Raw genomic sequence first — 7,585 nt, forward strand, 5'->3', positions numbered from 1 at the left:
TCCAGTAATGGTCACAGAGAACGACTTCAAGATAACAGGAGAATCTAGAAGGAGATTGATTTAAAGGTCTACAAAGTGCACCTAGTTGAATGAAAAAACAAGTAAAGCATGTCAATCCGTGTTCACATATAAAAATATTTTGCAAATAAATTTGATTTTATACCTATGAAAATTTAAATCCATTTTAAAATTCACTTTTTAAAAAGTAAAACAAAGCTTACCTTTTAAACGTTAAATATAGCTATCTTTTCTTCTGATCTTTTATAATTATTCTGTTGTTTATAGTTCTCACTCAGGAGGGAAAGCAAGACACTCATTTACACAGGCTTTCTTTATGATGTTGGATTTTTGTTTAAAAAAATTTACAGTAAGTCTTGTATTAGATTATGATGGACCTTTTGAGAGATCAATTAGGAGTGAATTAAATGTGTTAGAAGATTAACTTATTTTATATATAAAAATCTGAACTGGTATAATCAGATTTAGAAAAGTTCCTTATCCATCATCAGCATAAATTCCATCCTTTAATCTAAGGTGATGGCCCCACTTATTGCTATTTCTCAGCTGAAAAGGGGGTTAAAAAAAAAAAAAGAAAGAAAGTAGCTTCTTTCTTTCCTTCTTTTTCTCTCTCTTTCTCTCCTTCCTTCATGCCTGCCTGCTTGTCTTCCTTCCTTCTCCTCCTCCTCCTTCTTCTTATTTTTTTCCTTTTTAAAGAATAATTTCACTCTGTTGCCCTGGACAGAGTGCCATGGAATTATAGCTCACAGCAACCTCAAATTCTTGTGCTCAAGTGATCATTTTACCTCAGCCTCCCAAGTAGCTGGGACTATAGTTGCTAGCAACAAAGTCCAGCTAGTTTTTCCTTTTTAGTAGAAATAGGGTCTCATTCTTGTCCAGGCTGGTCTCAAACACCTGAACTCAAACACTCTACCCACTTCAGCCTTCCAAAGTCCTAGATTACAGATGAGTACCACCATGCCTGGCAAGTAACTTTCTTTTAAGAATGTAAATTTAAAGTTTTTCATATTCCATTGACTAAAGCTTAGTTATACAATCTAGGAAATTTTAAATCTGGGTGGGCATTCCAATTAAAATTTGGGGTGAGAGTGATTTGTTTCTAAAATGAAGGAGGGTACTAGTCTTTTTCTATTTCTTTTATTACATTTTGTCTTATTAATGCATATTTATTATTTGGCTTTTCTTTTTTATTCTTTATCATTTTATATTAGTTATATATTTCCTTATAAGATTTTATTAATGGGTATCTCAGAAGGATGTTAAGACACTTGAGAACAATATCTTCCTTGATGATTATTTTGACAGAAAGTAATATGAATCTATAACCACATTTTCAAATAAAAGTCTCCAAATTTAATAAAATGATCTTTTGATCCTATATCCTGGCTTATAATATATTAATTATGAGATAACTTTTGCTAGTCTGAAGTATCATTTACCTGAAGTGTTATTTACAAGATTTAGTATTCATGGAGGGTTTATTTTTGTTAGAATGATTTCTGTTGTGTATGGTAGTTCTTTGGAGGCCGATGTTTTGGGGAAGAAAAAAAGAGATATGAGGACAATAGAGATGCAGGGATTGACTGCACTTGTTCAGATGAAAAGGCGAATGAGTTGTATATGTGAACATGTGTTTGATCCTGGGCACAAACAGCACTGTTTATACATCCAGGCAGCCGACTATAGCATGATTTCTAGAGATTCAATTCTTCACCTATGTCCTCAACTGTGATACAGATATTAAAATGTCATTATTGTCCTAATAATTGACAGAAGCAGGAAATGACATTGTATCTAGAAGTCAATGACTGCAGAGCAAGTAAATAGAAGCCTGTTGAAGTTCAGACTGGCAAGAGTACTTACAATTCTACACAGGAGGCCCCCAAATCATGGAGTGGTGTTTGTTTGGGGGAATATGAGGGAAAGTATAACATTCATAACTTTTAGTACCTAGGGGTAGACTCGGAATAGATGAAAATAACAGATTATTTTTATTATGACCTAGTATGTCCTCAGAGATGAAGTTTAGGACAGAACTTCTCAAACTTGAAGGTACACATGAATCACCAGGAGACCTTGTTGAAAGACAGATTCTGATTCAGAATCTGGATTGGGGCCGAGATTAGGCTTTTCTTATAAAATCCCAGGTAATGCTGATGATGCAGCTGTTTCTCAGACACCACTTCCAGTAGCAATGAATTGATACTATTGAATTGATGAAGCCCTCATCCTGAACCTCTACTAATTTTTAATTATTTTAGTTCTAGATTCAGACATACCCATATATCTTATATTTCTTTTTTAAAATTTCAATAGATTTAGTGGATACAACTTGTTTTTGTTACACGATTTGTGTAGTGGAGAAGTCAGGGTTTTAGTACGCCATCACTTGTGGTGTACATTGTACCTGATAGGTAATTTCTGATCCTTTCCTCCCCTCCCAACCTCCTCCCTTCTGAGCCCTTCTGTGCATTACACTACTCTATGTGGCTTTCATACCCTTGTTCAGCTCTAACTTGTAAGTGAGAACACATATTTGTTATTCCATTCCTGAGGTACTGCACTTAGGATAATAGCCATCAGTTCTGTCTAAGTTGCTGCAAAAGACATTATTTCACTCTTTTTGATGGATAAATAGCATTCCATGGTGTGTGTGTGTGTGTGTGTATCATACTTTCTTTATCATTTGTTAGGCACTTAGGATAATTCCACACTTGATCTCAGACAAAAAGACAGAAGTAATACTTGGATTGATACTATATCTTTGCAATTGTGACATTTGTTGAGGTAAACATACAAATGCATTTATTGTTTTTATATGATGACCTTTTTTTCCCTTGGATAAATACCAAGTAATGGGATTTCTGAATCAAATGGTAGGTCTACTTTTGGTTCTTTGTGGAAATATTCACACTATTTTACATAGATTTTGTGTATGTACCAATTTTGTGTACCAATTGCGCATAAGCATTCCCTTTTCACTATATTTACTCCAACATCTTTTTTTTTGTTTAACTTATTCACTAAGGACCATTCTGGCACGGATGGTTTCTCACTGTGGTTTTAATTTACAAGTAATGCCTAAATTTCAAAACTGGTTATGCCACTAACAAGCATTATTGAGTAAGATATTTAACTTCTCTAAGGCTGAATTTTATTTCTTAAATAGGTATTTATTAGCACTGTAGCATTTGCTATTTTGGTCCAACAAATATTTCTCACTTTCTTCCTCTGCACCCAGTTGGATTGCATGTCTGTGCCCCCTTGGAATTAGGTATGACCTAACAGCTTTGGTCAATGAAACATGGGCACAAATGTTACGTGTTGCCTGTGTGATGTGCTGCCTTTTCTTTTTATCTGCCATGATTGCTGGTGATAATTTAGTAAGTGTTTGCAGAGCCCTCAGCAAACTCATGGTGGATATGTGACATGCAAATAAACTTTTATTGTTTTAAGCCATTGAAATCATGGATGTGTTTATTATATTGGCACAACCTGGCTTACCTTGATCCATTACAAGCATGAAATGGAAAAAGATAATATAATTCAGTTATGACTCAGGTGTTCTTCTTTTTAGTCTTCTGTACCCTACTCCACATAATCAAGCTTTTTTCATTTCTTTGTATCTATATAATAAGACAAATTTTAAAAGTGGTAAAAATCATATTTTTTCCTTTATAAAAAAATTTTATAGTCCTTGCACATTTATGCTGATTCAAAATGCATAACTTGGGGATAAATGAATCTTGAGATCTGTCCAGAGCTTCATTCTCTCCAATATCATGATTAATTTCAAGTGAGCTAGAACTGTTCCACTGAAATCTGATCTGTTGGGTGATATTTACCACAACAACTGACTGGAAAATGAATGATCAAGGAAGCAGGCCCACAAAATTGATACTTAGTTTTGGTGATGGCTGTTTTTTATTTGTAATGTTACATTTTTGTTCCTGCATTTATTTTGCTTGCCAGAAGAATGGTATTTTTTTTTTTTATTATTCCTTTGGGCACCTATTTGAATTTGGCACCAATGTGGTGCTTTTCTATTTTTGAGCTACTAGTTCTTTTAATATTTCATCTACCCTAAGAAGAAAAGTGTTAACTAGCATTTCTTTGACCTTTTTGCTGGGTTATAATTTAAGTGTCTGGTATTTCTTTTTTCTGCTCACCTTTCCTCCTGCTCTGTAATCCATGTGACAGAACAAGAATCACTAGCTAATCAAACAGAGACAATTTACAAGTAATGTTTAAACCAGCCTGTATTTAAGCTTTCCTTGTAATTATTCTCTATCATTTCACTGTATCTTTTTTTTTTTTTTTTTTGTCATTTATATACTGACTCAGTCTCTCAGGGCAGCATTTTTCCCTTAATACTCATCATATTTATGTTGTTTTCAAATATTTTTCATTTACTTACTGAGAAAAATTAACATATAAGTATTTCACTTTCCATGATTCCATTTAATATGTAAAATTCTTGAAATTCAAGTATGGTACCAGATAGCCATGCATTCATTCATATATTCAACAAATATTTATTGCATCACTCTATCTGGTTATGGGCATATAGCACTAGAAAAAATACAAAATTTCACCCTCCTAAAGCATATCCATGTATTCTAGTAGGTAGAAACACATAAAACACAAAAAATAAATATGCATCAGTCATAAGAGGAAATTGAGTCAAGTAGAGAAGGTACAGAGTATCCTTAAGAATGGCGGCCACTTTAAATGTGAAATGCAGGAAGGCCTCATCCACCAAGTGATAATTATATGTGAACCTGACAGAGGTGCGGCAGAACTTAGGGCATAGTTGAAGAAGGGATTTTAGGCAAGAGGAAATAGCAACTATCAAGCACCAGTCACACTAGCAACAGAGACTCAGGTTGACGAGGGAGTTGTCACCTTCCCTTCTTCCCAACCTTCAAGTGGAAGGTTGTTCTGAGAATCAGTAATGAGTGACAGACAGGAGAGGAGAGAGGTTAGAGAGCTACATGAAAGGTTTGGTGAGTCCTGGTCTGAAGCCCGTCACTTTCCCCTTATCCCTTTGAGTAGGACTTTAAGACCACTGGGAAATAAAACCCAGCCTGGTGCTCAGAACAGCAAAAAGAGGGATTTGGTAAATAGATGAGTAATTTCTGGATTAGCATAAAAAATATTGTGCTGAAATCTATATTATTTATAGTTTGCTATTTATGAGTGTTGAAATTCTAGGCATACCCAATGAATGAAATTCTCTTAAAAGTGTATTTCTGTGACTACCCATTAAAATTCCACAATATTATAATTAATGAAGAATGCTTTCCTCTAGTGAGTAGTGTACTGAGAAGGTATAATTCCCCTGGATTCCCCAAGTCTCATAGCACTCGGGGTGTCATTCACATGGATCTACTTTGTACTTGAGTGGTAAAAGGAAGCCACCCCCTGATACAACTTTGGGTGTCAAATAATTGGAAATCAGGGTATCCAAATTTGCTTTTCCACCAAGACCTTCTTCACGTGAAAAGGGCAATTTTTTTCAAAATAAATAAATATGCTATAGGGTAAATGAATGACATAAAATGACTATAAAATGTTAAACTTTCACTGTGTATACAGTATACATACATGTGTGCATGTACATATAACATAATATATAAAGTGTGATGTATAGCAAATAATATATAATAGATATATTAGAGATATAATGTGTATGCATATATGGACATACATATACAGATTAAGCATCTCAAATGCAAAGATCCAAAATTTGAAACTTTTTGAGCAACATGATGCCCAAAAGATGTACTCATAGGAGTATTTTAAATTTCAGAGTTGTAAATTTGGGATACTTGACCAGCAAGTAATTGAAATATTCTGAAATCTAAAAAAAGTCAAAACACTTCTTGTCCCAGGTATTTTGGGTAAGGAATACTCAAGCTGTATATGTATACATATACATACTTGTATAATCTGTATAATTTGTATATATATACACATACATGTACTTGTATCTATGTATATGCATGTGTATATTTACACACATCTAAACACAAGTATCCATATCTACATATTTGTATGTGTGTACACACACATATATGGGTAGTACCCAGGAGATGGAGTAATTAAAGGAATAGTCCCAGGAACTGGTTTCTTCCATGCATGTAAACGACCTGTGTGATGCACGCAGTTTGTTGGCCCAGAGTCTTCATACTCACTGCTGCTCTCAGTGGTGATACGGTCATTCACACACAGCATCACTTTTGTCTTAGCTTTGTGTTTGATTTTTTGAGCCTGAGTCTACTTTCCTTACAACCCTCCCTCCAACTGAAAAGTCCACTACAAGTCCAAGTGAGCCTGCAGTGAAGACAAAGGTGATTACAGTGGAAATGGAAGTAGAGAAGGCCAGACAGCATCATTCACAAGGAAAGCGTTAGGCTTTGGTTGCTTGACTATTAGAACAACTACACAGGATAGAGTGAGAATAATGCGACCTGTGAAAGGCAGTGCTCCAATGAAAACATCAATTGTTACTAAGCAGTGTAGTGGATTAATGGAAAGAAGAGTTTGCTATTGATTTGGTTAGAAGATCAAAATAAGCATAACACTCCTATTAGCCTAGTGTTGATGTGACATTAGGTGAGTTTTAGCTTTTAATATTCTTTTTTTGAAACTTCTCCTATTAAATATTTTTTATGAATCTATTTTTGTGTTTTATTTATTTAAACGAAAAGAAAAAGCACCACAGTTTCTGTAACTTATTGATACAAAGCAGGGATGTTATTTTTATTATAGTATTACACTGTGTTATTATTACCACATATGAGCCATTACAGTATTGTTTTTATCATTATTATTACTGTAATCCATGGATCCTAGTTACATACAGATCCAATCTAAATACGTTCTCAGAAACAAATCTTGTCTGTAACCTGGGGACTTCCTGCACATTTTATCTCCCATATTTGATTTATATAACATAAAAGAAGAACAATAAGTCTTGTTTAATTTAGCCAGACTTAATTTAACATTTTAAAATACTTGTTTCCTGTCAATTTATACTTGACTGAAAACCAAAGAAAAAGATCATTTGGCACAATCATGTCTTTTTTCAATTACTATACTATTTGATAGTTACAGTATAAAAACCTCAGGGATTCGATTAACTATGTCAGGCCCGAATCCAAATAAACTAACTTCTATCACATGTTAATTTAGTGGGTATATTGACTCCTTTAATTTGCCGCACTTCTCCTTGAATGTTTAGAAGAGTTCAAAGATAAATGAGAACAGAACGCTTGGGTTTGAATCTCAGTTCTACCACTTACCTCTGTCTCTATGTCCTTATCTATAAAATGCGTATAAAAAACTATCCCTCTCACAAGACTATAAAAAGCTAATCTTACTGGAGTTAGGTGATATCTCAAAGTAGTTTTGATTTGCATTTCTCTAATGATTAAGGATGGTGAGCATTTTTTCATATATCTATAGGCCGTACGCCTATCTTCTTTGGTGAAATTTCTTTTCAAGTCCTTTGCCCACCTTGCAATGGGATCACTTGGGTATTTTTTTGTTTTTTGTTATGTTA

Source organism: Otolemur garnettii, unplaced genomic scaffold, assembly GCF_000181295.1.
Source record: "Otolemur garnettii isolate 467f Iridium unplaced genomic scaffold, OtoGar3 scaffold00143, whole genome shotgun sequence".
NCBI lineage: Eukaryota > Metazoa > Chordata > Mammalia > Primates > Galagidae > Otolemur > Otolemur garnettii.